Here is a 23,298-nt window from a genome sequence, read left to right as displayed (position 1 = left end):
AAACTGTTATTCTATACCACCAGTGATACACATCAAATCACAAGTACATTATTTATTAAATGATCAAAAACAGATAATCGATGTAGTTTCCAAGAAGAAATAAAATAGATTTATGTAAATTATGGTATATGACAATATTCTCAGTCTTTAATCATTGAATATAAACTATACTGCAGATGAAACATGCAGGTAGCAGAATATATAGAGGGGGAACAAGGATAGTTGTATGACCTTAATGACACTTATCTATAATTATAATTGGTTATTTATAGCAGCTTAATACCCAGAGGTTTCTAAGCACGGACCCGGGCATCAAATCAGTATTGCTCGTGTCATCTTCCTTCCAAGTCGAGGCGTTGCCCCTGAGCTATCCTCCCGACACTATATCCCCAATATATACATACATACAGAGAGCACAAGGGACTGAAATCTCTGATCTGTTTTTAAAGCAGGTTCTGCTAATTATTCATCAATGACACAATCATGCATCATTGATTATGCTGAGTAGGGCTCAAGGGAGTGCCGTTCAAATATATCTAAGAGTGAAAGTTTGCAGATCACTATTTGAGATGATAAATAATTTTTACAGCTATAAGGGAAGGGAAGAATGTGCAATCTTTCCCCAGCCTAAGCAAATGTATTTAAAGGATGGAGGGGGCACAACTGTACGGATCAGAAATGTTTTAATATGTGGGATGTTGGTGTAAACCCCACTCCCCCCTGACAGATGTGGGGTCATTTTTACAGGAAGGCTGGATTGTGGCGATGCCCCTACCAGGAAAAAGTTAAAAAAGCATATGGGTAAAATAAAGTTATGACATTTATTTGAAATGCATAGGTCAGTGGTAGTCACTGATTTTAGGAAATATGAAGTTATGGTAAATGCAAAATGTGTCTAATGCAGAGATTAACAAGTTACTTCTTACCTGGTAACATTCTTGCGATGGGATGTTCCTCCGAAGTATTCCTTATCTTGATAGATCATCTCCAGCTTGCTGGCCTCAGAACATTTTTTCAGTAGAGGGCGCTGCGTGTCGATGTACCTCGAGCCGATGTCCCTCGACAGCCTCCGTATCGGCGCCGACGTCATCATGCGTATAAATAGACTGGCGCAGTGTCCGTTGCTCAGTTTCGTTTTGACGTTAACAGTTGTTTTACATGAATTGGTTAGTGACCCAGAAGGAGCATAAGCTGTAACCACAAGGGAAGTTTTACTGAGGGGATGGATGGGAGGGGTGATAAGGAATACGTCGGCGGAACATCCCATCGAAAGAATGTTACCAGGTAAGAAGTAACTTGTTCTTCGAAGGGATTGTGTCCTCCGACGTATTCCTTATCTTGATAGACTCCCATAGCAGTCGTGTGTAACTGGAGGTGGGAGTAAAATTGCCATGTTTCCCTTCAAGAGTGAACAGAGTGCAACACAGCTTTGCCAAACCTAGTCTCTTGGCTAGAGGAGGAATCCAGGTTGTAAAATCTTGTGACGGTATGTGCAGACGACCACGTGGCAGCCGCACATATGTCTCGAATCGGTACCCCTCTTTGGAGGACCAAAGAGGCTGCGATACCCCTGGTTGAATGAGCCCTAAGATTTTGAGGAGGCTCTTTCCCTGCCAGTTTGTAACATTCCAGAATGGCTAAAATAATCCACCTGGAAATGGTTTGTTTTGTTATCGGTGATCCCAATTTGTGCCCTGAGTAACCTACGAACAGTTGGTCTGCTTGCCTAATCCTAGCAAGTCTGCTGATGTAAAAGCTCAAAGCCCGCCTTGGGTCCAGCCTATGCAGCCTTTCTTCCTCTTTCCCCGGAGGGGGAGGGGGATAAAATGAAGGCAAGGTCATCTTCTGAGTGATGTGGAATTCAGAAACCACCTTTGGGAGAAAATTAGGCTTCACTTGTAGGACAACTTTATCTTTATGAAAAATTGTATGAGGGGGTTTACAAGATAGAGCCTGTAATTCGCTCACCCTCCTAGCAGATGTCAATGCCACTAATAAGACAGTTATAAGGATGAGAAACCTTAGTGAACAAGAGTGGAGTGGTTCAAAAGGAGTACCCATCAGGAAATTTAACACTAAATTTAAGTCCCATAAGGGAACTTGGAATGGTCTTGTAGGATAGACATTGGTTAATCCCTTCAGAAATTGTATTACTAAGGGTAACTTGAAATACGATGGTTCCTCTGCAGTGCGCTTGAAGATCGATAGCGCTGCGAGATAGCCCTTGATAGTGCCAACCTGAAGGCCCGAATTTGCCAAATAGAGTAGAAAAGATAACACTGTTGGTGTGCCACATGAAAAGGGGTCGATATTCTTTTCTTTACACCGCTGCAAAATGTGTTCCAACGGCAAGCGGTATAAAGTCTTTGTTGCTGGCCTTCTTGCCGAAAGCAACACCTCCATGACGTCATCTGGGAGGTCCCAATCCTTGTATCTCAACCTTTCAGATACCAAGCGTGAAGGTTGAGGGTTCTAATGTCTGGATGGAGAACCTGACCTCCCTTCTGCGAGAGAAGATTCTCCTTGAGTGGAAGACGAATTGGAGGGCAGATGGACATGTCCAGAAGGTCCGGGTACCACGTTCTCCTGGCCCATTCCGGGGCAATTAGGATCATGGCTTTCCGGAACCTTCTCAACCTCCTGATCATTTGAGGAATGACAGGGACTGGAGGAAATGCGTACAGAAGTGGAAACTCCCAGTCCACTATGAACACGTCCCCTAGAGCTCCTGTCGGGGGAAATTCCCTTGAACAAAACTGATCGCACTTCCTGTTGATGCTGGTGGCGAACAGATCCACTTGAGGGGTTCCCCAAAGGGTGAAGATCTGTTGAAGGAAATCCTGAGCTAGTTCCCACTCGTGGGAGACTGTACTCTGCCTGCTAAGAGCGTCCGCTGTCAAGTTTTTCTCTCCGGCTAACTGAACCGCCGAAAGAGCGATTCCTTCTTGGATTGCCCAAAACCAGAGCTGCATCGCCTCTCTGCACACCGGCAGTGGTCCTACGCCTCCTCTTTTGTTGAGGTAGTGCATGGCCACTGTGTTGTCCGTCATTATCAGGACATTTTTCCCCTGTACAGATGGCAGAAAAGCCTTCAGCGCTAGTCTGATTGCTCTCAGCTCTAACAGGTTGATATGTAGTCTGGACTCCGATGGAGACCAACGACCGCTGATGGTCAAGTCGTTGGTATGGGCTCCCCACCCTGTGAATGAGGCATCTCCGACTACTGTTATCTCCGGCCATGGTTGCTAAAACAGTTCTCCCTTCAAGATGTTTGACTGAAGAGATCTCATTCTCAGGAGAGCCTCTGGCACAAGGAAGATGCAGGATGCCATGACGCCTAGCAACCTCAAAAAGTCGAAGGCTGGGAGACGTTGGGAATTTTGAAACTTGGTGACCACCTGCAGAATATCTTGATGTCATGACCTTGTCCCCCTCAAAGGGGCACTGGCCCTGGCGAACCCTACTGGGACCTCCTCGGATGCCCTGGAGCCAGTCCTGGTGCTGCTGGCATAGGAGACGCTCACTGGGGCGGGCTTCCTATGGCCGATGGGTAAGCATGGAATACTAGAGAACTGTATGCTGAGGTCTAGCTTTCAGGGTGGGGCCGCCCCAAGGGCACCTGGGACACTACCTAGCTATTTAAACCACGCCCGATCAAGAGCACGTGCTTCGCGTTATTCTGCCTTGCAGCGTGACGCTCATCCTGCTCAGCATCCTTACCTGCTCAGCTTATCCATCGTCTTCGAAGCCTACCCAGGCCTGGCCATCGCCATACTCACCAGCTCTGCAGCATCCTCCGACCTCGGAGCACCAAGGCAGGCTCATCGCCATACTCACCAGTTCTGCAGCATCCTCCGACCTTGGAGCACCAAGGCAAGTTCATCGCCATACTCACCAGTTCTGCAGCATTCCCCGACCTCGGAGCACCAAGGCAAAGTCCGTCGCCATACTCACCAGTTCTGCAGCATCCTCCGACCTCGGAGCACCAAGGCAAGTCCATCGCCATACTCACCAGTTCTGCAGCATCCTCCGACCTCGGAGCAGCCAAGGCAAGTCCATCGCCATACTCACCAGTTCCGCTGCATCCACCGATCTTGGAGCAACCACGGCAAGTCCATCACCTCTAGTCGCCGAGGTCTGCAAGACAAGTTGGCAGTTTAGTCATTTGCTAGGACGCTTCCAGTGCCGCAAAGCGACTCTGCTTACCTGCTCGAACAGTCTTCAGCTTTCTATGCGACCTCCACCATCTGCGACTAAGACAAGAGTTAACTCAAGCCAAAGACTTATTCTCATCAATAAAGACTTTACATTAAGACTTACCTGGAGAAGGAGTTGCAGCTGGTCTGAACTCCGGCCCTCGCCAGTGAAGTAACTCAGCGGTACGGGCCCAAATTGACGCATCCCTGCCCCGAGTGGCAGGACGGAGAGCGCATCGTTAATATCAAAAAGGTGAGAACCGTCCTTAGCGGACATGCACGGGAACGCGGGAGGCGAGCGACCTAGTAGGAAATCATCCAAGCTGCCCTTCCTGTCTTCTAGAGCCGAATCCGCTTATCCAGAGGGTCCGGACGAGAGAGGAATACGGAAGAGTCCTCAGGAGTGTGTCTGGAGACGCCCCCGTGGGAAAGAACAGGTGAGCGTTACACTTGAGCCCTCACCTCTGGTGGCGAGGCTTTTCCCAGGGAAGTGTCCAGGACCGCTCCAATGAACTGGAGTCTCTGTGATGGTATCATCTGTGACTTCTTTAAATTGAGGGAGAAAACCAGTTTGTGAAGGAAGTGGCAGACATAATCTAGCTGGATCTGAGCTTGTTCCGGAGATCCAGCTCTGATCAGCCAATCGTCCAGGTAGGGGTAGACGTGAATCCCTTCCCTCCTTAGACTTGCAGCCACTACCGACATTAGATTGGTGAAGACCCTCGGGCGGAGGTCAGCCCAAATGGCAGAACTCGAAATTGATAATGAGAGTCGCCAATTGCGAACCTCAGGTATTTCCTGTGTTTGAGATGGATTGGCACATGGAAATAAGCATCCTGAAGGTCCAGAGATACCAGCCAGTCCTGGAGCTGGAGGGCCTGAAGGATCTGAGAAAGAGTTACCATCTTGAACTTGTCCTTCCTGAGGAACTTGTTCAATTCTCGTAAGTCCAAGATAGGTCTCAGTCCTCCGTCCTTCTTCGGTATTAGGAAGTAGGGGGAGTACCAGCCCTTGTTCCTCTCTGCTACAGGTACCAGTTCTATGGCACCTTTCTCCAGCAGGTCTACAATTTCCTGCAAGAGGAGCGGATCTGGAACTTTCAGAGAGCAGTTCCCCGGTGGATGACTCTGAGGAATGCGTAGAAAAGGCAGGCAGTAACCTTGGCCAACTGTCTCCAATGCCCAAGCATCTGACGTAATAGCCTGCCATTCCGTCAGATGTTGAGTTAGCCTGCCCCCTACTGGTGTCTTGTGAGGAGAGTCCTCACAGTGATTTAGAGGCATCTGATGCAGGTGCCGATGGTAAAGAGGTACCTGCTGCTGCGGCTTTTGTATTTTTACCCCGTCCACCTCGGGTGAATCTTTTTTGACCTCTTTTAACCGACTGTCCTCTGCCTTTTCCGAATGTGGAATAAAAGCGAAAGGACTAACCTCTCCAAGAGGTTCCTGAGGGGCGATATGGCGTTTGGCGGATTGCAGCACCCAGGGATTTTGCTGCTGCTTTGGATGTCTGTAACTTTTCTAGGCTGTCATCCGCCTTCTTACCAAACAAAGAAGAGCCATCAAAGGGCATATTTAAAAGTCTGGCTTGCACATCTGGAGCAAACCCAGACTTTCGCAACCACGCAAATCTGCGGGTTGTAGTACTTGCTGCCATGGCCTTACTGATGCTGTCAGCAGAATCAATGCCAGTTTGAAGGGATTTGCACATTGCGTCTTTACCATCCTTAATGATGTTTAGAAAAGCTTCCCTTTCTTCTCCCTCTGGGAGGCAGTCAGCCGCTGATGAAGCACACTCCCAAAGTGTATGGCTGAACCTTGCAAGCGTACAAGTAGCGTTAATAGATTTCAACGCCATGCTACATGCCGAAAAAACTTTCTTAGCCATAGAGTCGTATCTTTTGTCATCCCTGTCCTGTGGAACAGTAGAGTATGCCGATCTACTGCCTGATGCAGTTGCTGCTTGGACAACCAGACTCTCTGGAGTTGGATGTTTAGACAAAAATTCCGGGTCAGTAGTAGATACCCTATATTTGGCTGATAACTTTTTGTTAACCGCCGGGATAACCTCAGGAGTTTCCCAGTTAGCCAATATTTTTCTTTGTAATGCAGCGTGAAATGGAACCACAGGATCCTCCTGTGGGCCTTTGATTAAGATGTCTGTAAGGTCATCCTGTTGGAATGCAGGTGAAGGTTTAGACCAACCCATGAATTCTATAATTCTTGCCATTAAAATTCTGTAAGGGGTCTCAGCATGTTCCCCTGGGTCTGGTTTGGCAAATTCTATTTCTGGGGAAGTATCTAACCCACTTGCCTCATGTAGGGATTCTCTAAGTTCCTTCAACCTATTTTACTCAGAGGTAAATTCCTCTGGTTCTGGAGTTGCAGATCTCTGCACCCAAAAGGGTCTTTCTTGATCTGAATCCTCCCCTTCCTCATAGATTGAAGACAAAGGTCTGAAATGATCAGACCTTGGAAATGGCTTAAATCCCATTTCCAGAGCAGAAGGGGCTAAATTTATCGTAATTGGTTGGGAAAACGTCTACGTCGTCGACGTGGAAGCTAAAGGCTTCGAAAACACCGAAAAAGGCATCGAGAAGACTGGAAGTGGCCTCGAAGAACTCGAGAGGATCGGGATCCTACTCGAGGTTGTCAATGACCTCGAAGTCATGTTAGAGGCTCTGGGTATGACCACTGGCTGTGAGGTAGTGACGGCCGTGGGTTTGCTCTTTTTCGGCGTTGAAGACGGCGTCAATTCGATCGACCTATTCATCGATGAGCCCTTCGATAATTGCGTCGATGATGCAGATTTATGCGTCGAAGGGAGCTTCGACGATGGCGTTGATGGCACAGTGCCTTTGCTCAAGGGTTTGTGACGCTCTCGAGTAGTTTCTTTCGCCGGGTGCAACGACTCGCAGCGTTTAGATTTTTCGGGTCTTTCACCCAGCGTATCACCCTCAGCTGTCTTTTAGGGGGTCGAGGCCACTTTCTCGAAGACGCTAAGCATCCTTTTACGGAATTCCTCCCACTCAGCCTGAGAGCTATGTTTTGTGGGGCAGGTGACTCTTTCCGGAGAAGCTGAAAAAGAAGACGAGGAAGGGGATCTTCAACGTCTCTTACTTGAATGCTTGGATCTCGTAGAGTGGTGGGAACTGCTTCGAGACCTAGTCCGAGAATGTTTCCTGTGTTCGCAAGGAGACAAATGTCTCGACTCTGCCGAGGAAACTTTCGAAGGAGTTTTAACTGTATTACCTCTCTCAAGCTTCCCCTTACGATCCTTCAAGGCTTTCGACGTCATGGACATGCAGTCCTCGCACTCCGGACATTGGTGCTCCGATCCCAGGCACCACAAACAGATCCTGTGAGGATCTGTCAACGACATTTTCTTTCCAAAGCCTCTACATTTTTTGAAGCCGCACCGTGGAGTTGTCGGTTCGGATGAGGAAGCCATCGAGCAAGAGTTGGTTTATTCTCGAGGAATAATGAAGAATATATTCTCTGACTAACGAACTGAGCAACGCGATTCCGAGGCCCACGAAGCGTGGAAAAACGGAACTGAGCAACGGACGCTGCGCAAGTCTATTTATACGCATGATGACGTCGGCACCGATACGGAGCCTGTCGAGGGACATCAGCTCGGGGGACATCGACACACAGCGCCCTCTACTGAAATTTATTTTCCCAGGCCAGCAAGCTGGAGATGATCTATCAAGATAAGGAAAACGCCGGAGGACACAATCCCTTCGAAATGTTGAATTTACTATGTTTTGCCTATACATTCCTTATATTGAATGTACTGGGGGAGCCACTTTGCTCACCTGGGGAGAGGCCATTGGTCAGTTCTATAGCGCTTCAAAATTCCTCTGTCTACTGAAGGTTCTAATAGCTCTTGGATGCTGGAATGTGGATTGGTTAGGGGTGGCTGTCACCGCCTTCCTGTCAGCCGGTTGGACTTCAGGGCTATCTCATCAGTTTTATGGTGTGTGCTTAAAATGCACATGGCCCTCCAACAGTTACTTTTGCCAAAATCACTTATGATATAAATAGCAAATTTTTACAGTTGTGGCGCTTTTGCAAATCGCATAGGCAAATGCCATATTTTACACACATCCCGCCATTCCAATTCCGAAGTTTGTATGATGTGGTTTAGTCCTTCTAATAATCTTTCACAAGTTTTAGTGGGAACCGTCTCCCCTAAAATCTACAAATAGGTGCACTTAAGCATATTAATGTGGGTCATATTTACATCCAACTTTTATAACCGTGTCCTTTGTACTTTTCCCAGAAATGTCATTTGTTTGGCAATTGTGGCCACAACCTGTCAGAAACGTCTACATTGTTTTGTTTTAAAAGTGTAAAATTTACATTTGTACTGTCAAAATTTCACATTACTAAGTTTTCAGGTTATAGAAATAAAGGTTTTAAGAAGAAATATACCCTCCAAGCCAAATGTCTTTCTCTGGCCCACTGTCCCAGAAGTTGTCATGCCGACTTCTTTGATCCTGGCATTCGCAACTAAGGAGAGGTGTCAAAAGGAATTCCCACCTCAGTGACAGGGCTGCTCATTGTCTTTTGACTGCAGAATGCCAAGCAGTCTGATGTGATTGTGAAATACCCCACATTGGCCCTTTCATATGCCCAAGGGGGCAGGTCCACTTGGGGGAAGGTGATTCTGTTCCCAGGAAGCAAGGCCCTTTGAAGCCAGGGCCTGCCAAAAACCTGTTCTGCTGGATTCACAGTAATGGTATTTATTTCTTTATTTTTCTTTCCTTGGCCAGAAAGCAAGTCTTTTAGAAATAAATATCATGTATATGTTTAAAGCGAGCCCCCATCACATTTCCATGCAAGCACAGGGCCTTAGTTTAACATTTCACTTTTTAAAAGGTATTTTCTTGTTTGTCAAAAGCACCATTTTACACGTGGCTTAATATTCCTTAAATGTCACTTTCAAATGGTGGTTTCTCTTGCATCTGTGTTCAGAGTATATTTCCATGGCCATAGTCAAGTTCCGCCACACAGGAGTCTGTCCAGGGCAAGGGTCCAATGAAACCGACATAGGCAAAGAGAGATAGGGCTTCTTGTGAAGGGTTTGTCAGTGTCATTTTGTTGCAAAACTAAAGCGTTTGCGGTGAAGTTCGCTGCTATTTCACAGATTTTGCTTGACACAACATGCCATTCAATGAGGAATGCCCTCATTTGCTGGTGTACACCCTGAATGTAGATGGGCATTAATGTGTCTTACTAGAACCAAACTGTGTACTGTTGAAACGATCCAAAAGAGCATCAGGGCACAGTCATTTTAAAAAGGCAGAATATTTTCTTTTTCAGTGAAAAGTTTTTAGCTGGCAGCATTGCAGCGCTGCCTTTGAATTCTTTTCTTTGGTGCACATAAGGAAAATACTGGCAGCCATTCTCGGGGTGTTCCATGTTCCACCTCGCCCCATATGTGCTTGGCAAAGACAGCGCAGCCATCATTTTTGTAGCTGCAAAATGCAGATTAGATGCAAGGGAGTAGCGCTCAGCAGAGCCAGTGCAGCCATTCTGCTGGTAACTGCGGAGGTGCAGTTTTGTGATGTAGGGGAACTGTGCTGGGCTGATAAATGTACCCCACACCCCACTCTATTGTTTACGCTAAGCAGGTCACTTACTGTACTATGTTCTGTAGGATGTGTTGTAGGCTGTTCTGTACGGTATGACGATCTTTTTCACGGCACATATTTTGCTAAAATAAATCGTCCAATAATATGGGGGGCATACAAGGGGTTGGGTAGGGTGGTGTACAGGGAATAAATAATCAGCTAAGGGGGAATTGGGCCCTCCTCCAAATAAAAGAAATGCAGAGATTATTTTTGGCAAAAAACTGTCGCCAAAAAGTGCTGTGAAACAAAAAGACAGATGACTGATCATAGAACCATTTTGTAAGCTGTGTTGCTGGGACATGTGTGCAAGTAATTGTGTTCAAGGACCCGAGGGATTATGGGAGGTGTAGTTTATCTGTGATTTGCCCCTGTTATAAAGTGGGGCTGCAATGAGGTGTCATAGGTAATCTCCAGAGTACCTCATCTGAGCCCTTCATTCCAGAAGTGTAGGGGGGAGGGCCCAGGTACCTAGATATACTGCCCTGTCAGGTGACTGCATCAAGCAGGGGACTTCATCATAGCATGTTAATCTATAAAAAGAAATCCTTTGCTGAAGTAATTACTGGTACATTAATCCACGTTCTCCAGACTCATGTAAGATTATAACAATACCAATTTAAGCAAATGATTTCCTTACTAGAGCCTTGTTTGAACTGAAAATATGGTCTGGAGTTAACACTTATGGATAAGTGCTTACATAACCTATAATTAGTAGGCCATGATGTTCCCATTTAGATGGCACCAAAGGCATATGACAAAATAAACCTACATAAGACACTTTAACAATGAATGAACTGACATCCAACTCACTATAGCATTCTAAGATGATAGACTCCACTCAGCAAAGAATGGAAATAGCAGAGGCATGAGTTCAAGGGCAGAGAGAGCAAGGCCACCATAGGAAATAAAAATTCATGCCCCACAGCAGTATAGTAACTCCTTTATATGAAACAGCATAAGTGAGCGATCTGCATGCTGTGTGCTAAGCAACAAGCTCCTCAGCAGGTTTCCAGGACAGGCTTCAGGTTAGGTAACAACAGTCATGTTAGGAGATGGGATGGACTTGGTACAGTTCAGTTATAATGTAAGAGACCTCCTGATGACTAGATTATGCATAATCCTTTCTATCTCAAAGGAAGAAAGGGAAATGAAGGAAGGCAGAAACGTCTAATGATTGTTATGAAAATAATTCAAAAGGGCTAAATGGTGGTTAAATAGGATCTATAAGAATGCATCTGAATACCAGACCTTACCTGGCCAGCTAGTAACGAAATGGCACAATAGACTGGCTTCCTTTGTGATGAGGTTTCCTGGTACTACACCGTTTCTGAGTGAGGCCTTTTCTCCTAGCTTGGATGTCCAGATTTCCTTTAAAAAGTCCCAAAGGACCATGATCTAGGTCCTCAGGAATTTCTGCTTTGCCTTTTAGAAAATGAGGTAGGGATGAAGGAATCAACCTGACTGCTGAGAAAGAAGGTCGTCCCGAACCAGAAGAAAGAGGGGGAGGAACTGCAGCAAGATATAATGAGTGCAAATACCAGAAACAGTTTGGTCAATAAGAAGCCATGTGAAATATTGAGGGGAAAAGCCTACATTTCAGTACAACTATGAGGATTAAAAGAGGTGTGAATGTATAAAGTAAAATACTTTCCCAATAAAGATAAAAGGCAGTAGGATTTCTATCCATCCAGAATGCATTTGAAATTTGAAATGAATCCAAAAAGAACTATTACAGGTGAGTCTGATAAAAGTGATGAGCTTCCACCCATGACAAGGAGAAGTGTGCATGCTGAGGTGGTTCGTAAGCGTTTGATGAACCTGACACATGTACTGAGAGAGCTATGTGATGATGTGATGATGCAATGGTGAGCCCAGAATCACATGTACACTACTAAACCTATGTGTATAAGTATCACTTTTTTGTTGGTGTAAAATATTATTTAATAATTGTTTATTTAGCCCAAATTCCCAACAATATGCAATAGCTTAAAAAATACATCAATCATTAAATACAAAAAATAACTACAGAAAAAATACACTTTCAGCTAATTGTGTTGTAGTTGTTTAAACAACAATATTTTAACGCCTCACAAATATGTACATTGCATGCTGTTCAGGAATGATTTACAAATTAAGTAAACTCTCACTTGTGGTAAGTAGATGCTTTCTTAACAAAAGATGATATCTCAGTCGTTAACACGGTCTGATGAAAACTTTTCACAACGTATATATTGCTAGAACTACCACCTGAAGAGAAACTAAGAAGTAAAATATATTCTTGAAAGGGCATGCACCTGTGTCTCAGACTATCATAACTGAAAGGGTGGCTGATATATTCAAATTTCTGGAGTCACATTGGTGGGGGATCAATCACATGTCATATTACCAATCCATACAATATTATCCTAAAACACAATTAAAATAGGAGGATCATGCGGTGTCAGAGACGTAGGGTAAGAAGTGTCTCTTATGCATTGCCCTGTGTCTTATACTTAACCAACGACATATGAGGTAGTTAAGGAACACAGTGTCAAGAATATTCCCTATACCATGTAAGTGGCTGTAACAACACCCCAAGGAGATCTAGGAAGGGAAATGCATACGTAAATTTGAGTCCGGCTAGCTATCACAATTGATAGTTTGATGGATTCATATGTTGGACTGATTCCCTATCTATACTCTCTCCTTTCCTTCATTCCTTGAAGTACCCCAATGGTCAGGTCCTGTGAACCTGACCTTCTGGCTTATCGTCTCCTCTCCTGCGTGATTTTGACTTTTCACCCGTCTGGATTCTTTTAATTTCTTCCTTGCCTTACTTGGTCTAAAGTCTTCCTTATGCTCTTCCTGACTTCTGCTCCCTTGATCCTTGGCTGAACACTTTGCTGTAATACTGCACTTTGTGTCACCTCCACTCCTCACTCTCACCCCCTCCACATGGATTATACCTTTGTCCTTTCTTGTCCTCTATAGGACAAATAATACTGGGGCTTCCAGCAGAGATTTTTTAAGAAGCCTATTCTGCAATACATTTCAAGGGAGGATCCAAGTGATAGGAACAGTAACACATTTTGGAGATGGGCTGGGGAACATAGGGGGCCCTCCCTATGCCTCCTCTGGGGCTCCATCATGTAGCATTCCATGCAATAATTCCCCAGGTCATCTAACCTATTTAAAGTGTACAATCACAAACACAGTTGAATCTATTACCCCCATTAAAAATGTCAAATCTAAATCAAAGATTCAATAGCATAAATGGTTCTCACAGAGGATAAAAGCATTTTGTCTGCAAAATGTGTACCCCAAATGCTAAAAAGAAATATTTCAGTGATAGAACAAACAATGATCCTAATGTAACAAAATACCTTTCATAATAGTTAATTACCTAGGGAACCCTTAAGCAGTCAGCACAATGTCCGTATCCAAGTGGATAATTTAGCGCATTTATTTTGGCTTAAAAATCTGAAAAATAAATGTGAGTATAGTTTAATAAAACGCCTATATGTATTATAACTCTGATCATCTACACAACAGAGTGCTATTTCTATCCGTTCCTTGGATGTCTTTTCAGAACTCAATTAAGGAGCTCAAGACTGCCAAACTCAGGATCCTCATTAGATATCCGCCTGAAATATTTAAAGATATAACAACCCTGTTTTTATCTGCCATAACTGAACTATTGAACTCCTCACTACAAAAACGGATTAACCTAGATACGTGGAAACATGCAGTATCCCACCCCCTGCTAAAAAGAGATCTCTGAAGGCAGAACACATGATCAGCTTCAGGCACGTAGCCCAACACCTTTTCTTGATAAAACAGCACAAAGGAGTTGTAACACAACAGATTCAGTACTTTTCCAAAACTCATGATCTCCTAAAGAGTGATCAGATAGGTTTCAGACCCAGTGGTAGAAAAGTGGTTATTATCAATGATCAGTTAAGAGACAGGTGGCCAGCAGATTATTGGATTAGATCCTACTTGATTTATCAGCAACGTTTGACTCTGTAGACTACTCAATCCTCTTAAGTAATTTTGAGTTGTTTCAATTGGGTGGCATGGTGTTGGGCTCTCTAAAATGTTCCTGTCAAATCGTCAAAAAGGACTGGAAATTGATCCATATATTTTCTTTCCTTTAATACAGTTAAGAGGTGTTCTTCAGGGCTCGCTACTTTCTCCGCTTTTATTTAATTTGTATATCCAGCTGCTTGCTGGTCTGATCTGAAAAGGCGTTTTCCTTTTTATAGACTTTTGCTGACAGCACCAAGCTTCGCGGCGACCACTGTGGAAATAGAAAAGGGTCTAATCTTCCATAAAAAAAATTAAGCTATTCGCACCCCAGATGAACCCAGGGTGTGAATGTCTACCACCAGGTTGTTGGGGGGCAGACATGGACTGTAATGGCTGAAAACCCTGGCCTGGTGGGCCGTAACCTGTCATGTCAGCCCCCTGACGTGGGTGTGATTGCCATATTCTTTCTACTAAGAAGGCTGAGCAACTTACTACCACTGCTACTTCGGAGTTTCCTTCATAATTCCATGGCAGTTAACTCCTCTATCTCATCGCGACTTGATTTCGGCAACATTGCTTATATTGGACTCAAAGCTCGACTGCTGGACTGTATCTAAAAAGTAAAACACTGTACCGAACAGTCCTGTTGAAGTTGTGAAGATTTTAACATGTTTCCCTGGGACAGGTTTCTCTTCATTGGCTCCACTTGCCAGGCCGGATTATTTTCAAATCGGTATGACTGCTATACAAGGAGCCTTCTGGGAAATGTTGTGACTTTCCTAAAGAATCCTTAAGGGACTTTTAATGGCAAGAAAATGTAATTCTGAAAATAATATTGGAAAAAGTCTGGTCTGGCAAACTTGAAAATCAGACTTTCTTTTTAAATAAAATATATTTATTTCTTTATTTAACAGAATTTATAATTTCCAGCGGATCAATGTTCACCTGGTACACAGACGAGGCTCATTAAGACGTCTCATCTAAACTTTGCTAACATCATAAATAAAAAAATAACATAAGCCTGAGCATAAAATTATCGGCATGTAGGTTTGTTGGACATTTCAATATTCAGTGAAACTCTCTCGGCCTCCTTCCCTTAACGTCTAACAATGAATCCCTGGCCTCCACATCCTTTCCCAATAGTCACCGTATGGAAAAACTCCTCATCAACGCAGTCTTATGAAAACATTCTTCTCTCTCCTGTACATATTCCTGGGATGGGAGTCACACTTTTACGAATCTCTGGACACTACCATTAGCTAGCGCAGTTATTTTTTCCATTGCCAGCACTCCCCATTTGATTAACCCACCACTGTGCAAGGATCAGACCCTCTTTCGTCCTCTAATATTGTGCCAGCGTTAATCTGGCTGCATTCAGCAAGTGTGTAAGTAAATCTGCCATTGATCCACACATTGCCTAAGTCCCTTCTGCCACAGCTCCCAGAACCAGAACCCCAGGGTCCGTGGCCAGGTGAATGCCCGTCATGGCTTTAATCCGCCCACTATCTCCCTCCAATAAATGTGTGTTTTTGGGCATGTCCACCACTTATGACCGTGGTTGCCTATTTCCCCGCATTTCCTCCAACATAACAGTAACAAGGTAGATGCAATCCTGTAAATTCTCACCGGTGTGAGGTACTAAGGACAGCAAATCTCATACGCGGTTTCCCTGATGGCAATGCATTTAGATGACTCGTGCGCTGTTTCCCAAATACGAAAATTAACTTTGTAAATATAGTCCAAAGATGTTTTGTGCGTTCCTAACAATAGGGTATTATACTTTTAACGGAGAGAGAGCAAGGACAGTGAAAAGATGGACAACATCAACAAACATACAAACTTAATTGTAATTATAATAACTATCTATTCAATCAGATATTTCAGTGATCATCCTTTGAAAATAATCACGTTACTGCAGGCATAATACAGTGGAACTAAACATCGCAGACTGGGGTGGACCCATTTTACACAGCATGATCAAGCGCAACCCCTTTCCTATATGAGAATTTGAAAATAATAAAGGTAACCACACAAAAGAGGCCCACCAAGAAATCTCCAGCGGTCCCTGGAGGCCAGTCCACCCCTGATTGCAGCGCCAATATTATTTGTCTAAGAAGCGCTATTGTCAGTGGGCATGTACATGGAGGTGGTGGATCAGGTCAGGAAGAGCAGAGGATAAAGTGGAGGGACTGATAAGGTGGTACAGGGTCTCCCCTGTAAAATAAAGGGCAGTAATGAAAAAAGGGGAAACAATATTAGAGATGAACAAGTTACTTCTTACCTTGTAACGTTCTTTGGATGGGATGTTCCTCTGACGTATTCCTTATGTTTGATAATACGTTTCCAGCTTGCTGGCCTCAGACATTTTTTCTGTAGAGGGCGCTGCACGTCGACGTCCACCGAGTCGATGTCCCTCGACGGCCACCGTATCGGCCCCGACGTCACCATGCCCATAAATAGCCACGCGCGCCGTCCATTGCTCAGTTCCGTTTTGTAGCATAAGAAAAGTCATGCCTGAATTGGTTATTGACCTTGAAGGAGCATAGCTGCAACCACAAGGGAAGTATTACTGCGGGGATGGATGGGAGGGGCGATAAGGAATACGTCGGAGGTACATCCCATCGAAAGAACGTTACAAGGTAAGAAGTAACTTGTTCTTCGAAGGGATTGTGTCCTCCGACGTAATCCTTATCTTTGATAGACTCCCATAGCAGTGGCATGTAATCGGAGTATAAGAATGTCATGTGTCCCTTTAGGGATGGACCGAATGTAATACGTCTTTGCCAAATCTGGTCTCTTGACTAGTGGAGGAATCCAGGTTGTAAAATTTTGTGAATGTATGTGCGGACGACCATGTGGCAGCCGCACATATGTCTCTGACTGGTACTCCTCTTTGGAGGGCCGAAGAGGCTGCGATACCCCTGGTTGAATGAGCCCTAAGATTTTGGGGTGGCTCTTTCCCTGCCAGTTTGTAACATTCCAGAATGGCCAAAATAATCCACCTGGAAATGGTTTTGTTTTGTTATGGGTAATCCCAACTTGTGACCTGAGTATCCTACAAACAGTTGGTCTGCTTGCCTGATCCTAGCCATTCTGCTGATGTAAAAGCTTAGAGCTCGCCTTGGGTCCAGCCTATGTAGTCTTTCTTCCTCTTTCCCCAGGTGGGGAGGAGGGTAGAACGATGGTATGGTAATTTTCTGAGTAATATGAAATTCAGAAACCACCTTTGGGAGGAAATTAGGCTTCACCTGTAGGACAACTTTGTCCTTGTGGAAAATTGTATGTGGGGGTTTACAGGAGAGAGCTTGTAGCTCGCTCACCCTCCTAGCAGATGTTAGTGCTACCAATAGAACAGTTTTAAGCGTGAGAAATCTCAGCGAACAAGAGTGAAGTGGTTCGAATGGAGTGCCCATTAGGAAGTTTAAGACTATATTTAAGCCCCTTAAGGGAACTTGGAATGGTTTTGGAGGATAAACATTAGTTAATCCCTTGAGAAATTGTATCACTCGAGGTAGTTTGAAATACGATGGTTCCTCCGCAGTGCGCTTGAAGATTGAAAGCGCTGCGAGATAGCCTTTTACAGTGCCAACTTGAAGGCCTGAGTTTGCCAAGTAGAGTAGAAACGATAACACTGTTGGTGTACCACATGAAAAAGGGTTGATATTCTCTTCTCTACACAAGCTGCAAAATTTGTTCCAACGGCAGCGGTATAAAGACTTTGTTGCTGGCCTTCTGGCCGAAAGCAACACCTCCATGACGTCATCAGGGAGATCCCAATCCTTGTACCTCACCCTTTCAGAAGCCAAGCGTGAAGGTTGAGGGTTCTGATGTCTGGATGGAGAACCTGACCTCCTTTCTGCGAGAGAAGATTCTCTTTGAGTGGAAGACGGATTGGAGGGCAGATGGACATATCTAGAAGGTCCGGGTACCACGTTCTCCTGGCCCAGTCCGGGGCAATTAGGATCATAGTTTTCCAGAATCTTTTCAACCTCCTGATCATTTGAGGAATAACAGGGACTGGTGGAAACGCGTAAAGGAGTGGAAACTCCCAGTCCACTATGAACGCGTCTCCTAGAGCTCCTCTCGGGGGAAATTCCCTGGAACAGAACAGATCGCACTTCCTGTTGGTGCTTGTGGTGAACAGATCCACCTGAGGGGTTCCCCAAAGGGCGAAGATCTCTTGAAGGACTTCCTGAGCTAGCTCCCACTCGTGGGAGACTATGCTCTGCCTGCTCAGAGCGTCCGCTGTCAAGTTCTTCTCTCCAGCTAGGTGGACTGCCGATAGAGAGATTCCTTCCTGAATTGCCCAAAACCAGAGCTGCATTGCCTCTCTGCACAGTGGCAGTGACCCTACGCCTCCTCTTTTGTTGAGGTAGTATATGGCCACCGTGTTGTCCGTCATTATTAGGACATTTCTCCCCTGTACTGATGGCAGGAAAGCTTTCAGCGCTAGTCTGATCGCTCTCAGCTCCAATAGGTTCATGTGTAGTCTGGACTCCGATGGAGACCAACGACCGCTGATGGTCAAGTCGTTGGCATGGGCTCTCCACCCAGTGAGTGAGGCGTCTGTGACTACTGTTATCTCCGGCCATGGTTGCCAAAACAGTTCTCCTTTCAAGATGTTCTCTGGATAGGCCCACCATTGAAGGTCGAGGGCTACCTTGTCTTGAATCCAGAGGAGATCTGTCATTCTCCCTGAGAATTGCGACCACTGAGTTCTCAGTGCCCACTGAAGAGATCTCATTCTCAGGCGAGCCTCTGGCACAAGGAAGATGCAGGATGCCATGAGGCCTAGCAACCTCAAAAAGTCGAAGGCTGGGAGACGTTGGGCATTTTGAAACTTGTTGACCATCTGCAGAATATCTTGAGCACTCACCTCTGGTGGCGAGGCTTTTCCCAGGGAAGTGTCCAGGACCGCTCCAATGAACTGGAGTCTCTGTGATGGTATCATCTGTGACTTCTTTAAATTGAGGGAGAAGCCCAGTTTGTGAAGTAAGTGGCAGACATAATCTAGCTGGGTCTGAGCTTGCTCCGAAGATACAGCCCTGATCAGCCAATCGTCCAGGTAGGGGTAGAAGTGGATCCCTTCACACCTTAGACTCGCAGCCACTACCGACATTAGCTTGGTGAAGACCCTCGGGGCGGAGGTCAGCCCAAATGGCAGAACTCGAAATTGATAATGAGAGTCGCCAATTGCGAACCTCAGGTATTTCCTGTGTTTGGGATGGATTGGCACATAGAAATAAGCATCCTGAAGGTCCAGAGATACCAGCCAGTCCTGGAGCTGGAGGGCCTGAAGGATCGGAGAGAGAGTTACCATCTTGAACTTGTCCTTCCTGAGAAACTTGTTCAATTCTCGTAAGTCCAGGATGGGTCTCAGTCCTCTGTCCTTCTTTGGTATGAGAAAGTAGGGGGAGTACCAGCCCTTGTTCCTGTCCGCTACAGGTACCGGTTCTATGGCACCTTTCTCTAGCAGGTCTATAATTTCCTGCAAGAGGAGCGGATATGGAACTTTTAGAGAGCTGTTCCACGGAGGATGACTCTGAGGGATGTGTAGAATGGGTAGGCAGTAACCCTGGGCAACTGTCTCCAATGCCCAAGCATCTGACGTAATAGCCTGCCATTCCGTCAGATGTTGAGTTAACCTGCCCCCTACAGGTGTCTTGTGTGGAAAGACCTCAGAGTGGTTTGGGGGCGGCTGATGCAGATGCCGAGGGTAAAGAGGCACCTGCTGCTGTTGCGGTCTTAGTATTTTTGACCCGTCCACCTCGGGTGGATCTCCTTTGGCCTCTTTGAGCCGGCTGGCCTCTGCTTTTCCCGAATGCGGAATAATAGCGAAAGGACTTTCCTCTCCCAGATGTTCCTGAGGGGCGAAAAGGAGTTTGGCGGATAGCAGCTCCTAAAGATTTTGCTGCTGCTTTAGATGTCTGCAACTTTTCCAGACTGTCATCAGCCTTTTTTCCGAATAATGAAGAGCCGTCAAAGGGCATATTAAAAAGTCTGGCCTGTACATCTGGAGCAAAGCCAGACTTTTGCAACCATGCATGCCTGCGGATTGTTGTACTTGCCGCCATGGCCCTGCTGATACTGTCAGCGGAATCGATGCCAGTTTGAAGTGACTCGCACATGGCATCTTTGCCATCTTTAATAATGTTAAGGAAGGCTTCCTTTTCCTCTCCTTCGGGTATGCAGTCAGCCGCTGATGAAGCACATTCCCACAGTGTGTGACTGAACCTGGCGCTTGTACAGGTGGCGTTGATGGACTTCAACGCCATACTACAAGCAGAGAAGACTTTCTTTGCCATAGAATCGTACCTCTTGTCATCTCTATCCTATGGGACAGTAGGGTAAACGGTCCTGCTGCTTGATGAAGTTGCTGCTTGGACCACCAGGCTCTCTGGAGTCGGGTGTTTCGATAAGTATTCAGGGTCAGCAGCAGCTACCTTATACTTGGCTGATAATCTTTTATTGACAGCAAGGATAACTTCAGGAGTTTCCCAGTTAGATGCAATCTTTCTTTGTAAGGCTGTATGGAAGGGGACCACAGGATCCTCCTGTGGACCTTTGTCTAATATGTCTGTCAGGTCAACCTGTTGAAAAACAAGGCGAAAGCGCAGACCAACCCAAGAATTCAATAATTCTTGCCATCAGGGTTCTATAGGGTGTTTCGGCATGTTCCCCTGGGTCTGGCTTAACAAAATCCACTTCGGGGGAAGTGTCCAGCCCTCTTGCCTCATGTAATGACTCCTGTAGGTCTTTCAACCTTCTTTCCTCAGAGGTGAAATCCTCTGAAACAGGTAGTGTGGTCCTCTGCAACCCAAAGGTTTCCTGGTCAGAATCTCCCCCTTCTTCATAAATTGAAGATAATCCAGGGTACTCTGACCTCTGAAATGGTATAAAACCCATTTCTAAGGCAGAAGGAGCCAAATTTGTCATTATTGGGTGAGGAAACGTTGATGTCTTCGACGCCGATGTGACAGGCTTCGAAGGCGCCGAAAACGGCATCGAGAAAACCGGAAGAGGCCTTGAAGAACTCGAGAGGATCGGGATCCTACTCGAGGACATCGACGACGGTCTCGGCGTCGTGCCGGAGGCTCTTGGAATCACCGTTGGCTGTGGAGTAGCCGTGGTCTTCTCTTTCATCGGGATGGCGTCCAGTCGATCGACCGATGCGTCGAACCCTTCGACAACGGCGTCGATGGCGCCGATCCATGTGTCGAAGGGATCTTCGACGACGGCGTCGAAGACGGTTCCTTCTTACCCGATGGCCCGTGGCGCTCTCGGGTGGAATGTTGCGCCGGGTGCTGCGACTCGCGGCGTTTTGATTTTTTGGGTTTTTCACCTGGGGTATCACCCTCAGGTGTCTTCGAGGGGGTCGAGGACGCTTTTTCAAAGACGCTTAAAATTTTCTTCCTGAATTCCTCCCAGTCAGCCTGAGAGCTGTGTTTTGTTGGGCAGGAGACCCTTTCTGGGGAAACAGAAGACGACGAGGAAGGGGATCTTCGACGTCTCTTCTTTGAGTGTCTTGATCTCGATGAATGGTGGGAGCTACTTCGAGATCAAGAATGGGAATGTTTTCGTTGGCGAGGAGACGAATGCCTCGACTCGGCGGAAGAAACTTTCGAGGTTTTGACTGACTTACCTCTCTCGAGCTTCCCCTTGCGCTCCTTCAAGGCTTTCGCCGTCATGGACATGCAGTCCTCACACTCCGAACAATGGTGCTCGGCTCCCAAGCACCACAAGCAGATCCTGTGTGGATCCGTTATCTACATTTTTTTCCGCAGTCTCAACATTTTTTGAAGCCGGATCGCGGCGTTGTCGGTTCCGATGAAGATGCCATCGAGAACGAGATGGTATATTTCGTGTAGATGTAGATTAGATTATCTGACTGAACTGAGCAACGATGTTCCGAGGCCCTACGAAGCGTGGAAAAACGGAACTGAGCAACGGACGCCACGCCTGGCTATTTACGGGCATGGTGACGTCGGCGCCGATACGGTGGCCGTCGAGGGACATCGACTCGGCAGACGACGATGCGCAGCGCCCTCTACAGAAAAAATTTCCGAGGCCAGCAAGCTGGAAACGTATTATCAAAGATAAGGAATACGTCGGAGGACACAATCCCTTCGAAACAATAGTTACTTGCACTAGAGAGTTGGGGCCAGATTCATGGAATTATTTGCATGGTAAATAGGTTACTTGTGCACCATTCTGCGCGCAAATCCCTGTTCGTAGATTCATGGAATGGAATGCCAGTACTTTTTCTGGACTTGCGTGGAGTTCACGCAGGTTTCGGCACGTCTCTGCGAGCCGTCAAGGGCCTTGTGCGAGAATCCACACAGAGCATGTCTGTGGCTTGCGCAGAAGACTGGCAAGGTGGCGGAACACCAAAAATCGGGAAGATCTTACTCAAAAATTGGTGTTCCGATGGACGACCTGCAGGAAGTCCCTTGCATGCCCACAACTGCACCGCACGAGACATATTCATGGATTCGATTGCCCAACCTCTCGGCTGGGAAATGGCTTTGCAAGTCCTTTATACTATCCGCCACCCGAAGGCATGCGTAAGTACACTTGTCTGTAGGATTCGCAGCCAGACGTGGGGTTGCATGTCGGATTTCGGGGTGCAGGTACTCAACCGGGGTTCTGATCTAATTTAGTGGTGGGCATGCGCAGTTTAGCGGGGTGCAGGAACGGTTTACGGGGGTTCGCATGCAGATTTCCAGAGTAATTACTGAGTTCCGATTATATATATACGCATGTTGTCAGGGTGCATGATACAGTTATGGGGGAACCTGTGCAGGGTCACAGAGATGCAGGCCTGCTTGCACTGTTTGAAGGGTGCATGTATTCGTGCCCGGGGGAGGGTGTAAAGGTAGCTCTTCTGGCTGTTTTTGCTTTGCGTGTTGGCGTGTCTGGGGCATTCCAACCACGACTTGTGATTATGGTTACTTTGTGCAGTAGATTCCATGAATACAGTGGGCGTGCATTTGCCATCCTGCCCACAGGCTCATGCAGTGTCTTTCTTGGCGCGCGTCCCATGCAGGATTTCTGCACACATTTCCATGAATCAGGTCCTTAGTTACGAAAATGTAATATCAACCGCAAACTCAAAGATGTGGCCCTAACGACCTATTTGCAATGCAAATATTAATTTTCGGTCCCCATGCTGCTGTCAAACCACCTGAAATGAGATGTGCGCCATCATAGTACTCTTTCACAAAATATCATGCTGCATTTTCTGTGGTAGGAATTTCCAAACATGACTGTCAGACGAAATTCACAAAGAGACAAAGGAACTAAAGAAACAACACACAAATCATTTATGCAAAACACAAAAAATAAAAAGCAAAGACAAATTGCCATGCAAAGACCGGACTCATTGGACAAAATTCTGCCTGAAATGTTTGAGGCTATTTCAGAATCCATCTGCAGCAATATACATCACTGCCCAAG

At 45.9% G+C, this 23,298-nt stretch overlaps 1 protein-coding gene across 15 annotated transcripts in view; it reads right to left on the bottom strand.

Annotated features, from left to right (window-relative positions):
* Window positions 1-23,298, bottom strand: part of RIMS1 (regulating synaptic membrane exocytosis 1) — a 1,643,460-nt gene that overhangs the window by 506,158 nt on the left and 1,114,004 nt on the right. The gene's annotated exons all lie outside the window — the stretch shown is intronic.

This window comes from Ambystoma mexicanum, chromosome 4p, assembly GCF_040938575.1.
Source record: "Ambystoma mexicanum isolate Mex_15411 chromosome 4p, UKY_AmexF1_1, whole genome shotgun sequence".
NCBI classification, from domain to species: domain Eukaryota; kingdom Metazoa; phylum Chordata; class Amphibia; order Caudata; family Ambystomatidae; genus Ambystoma; species Ambystoma mexicanum.
The sequence above is the reverse complement of the archived record's forward strand: the minus strand, read 5'-3'. Positions and strand labels throughout refer to the sequence as shown.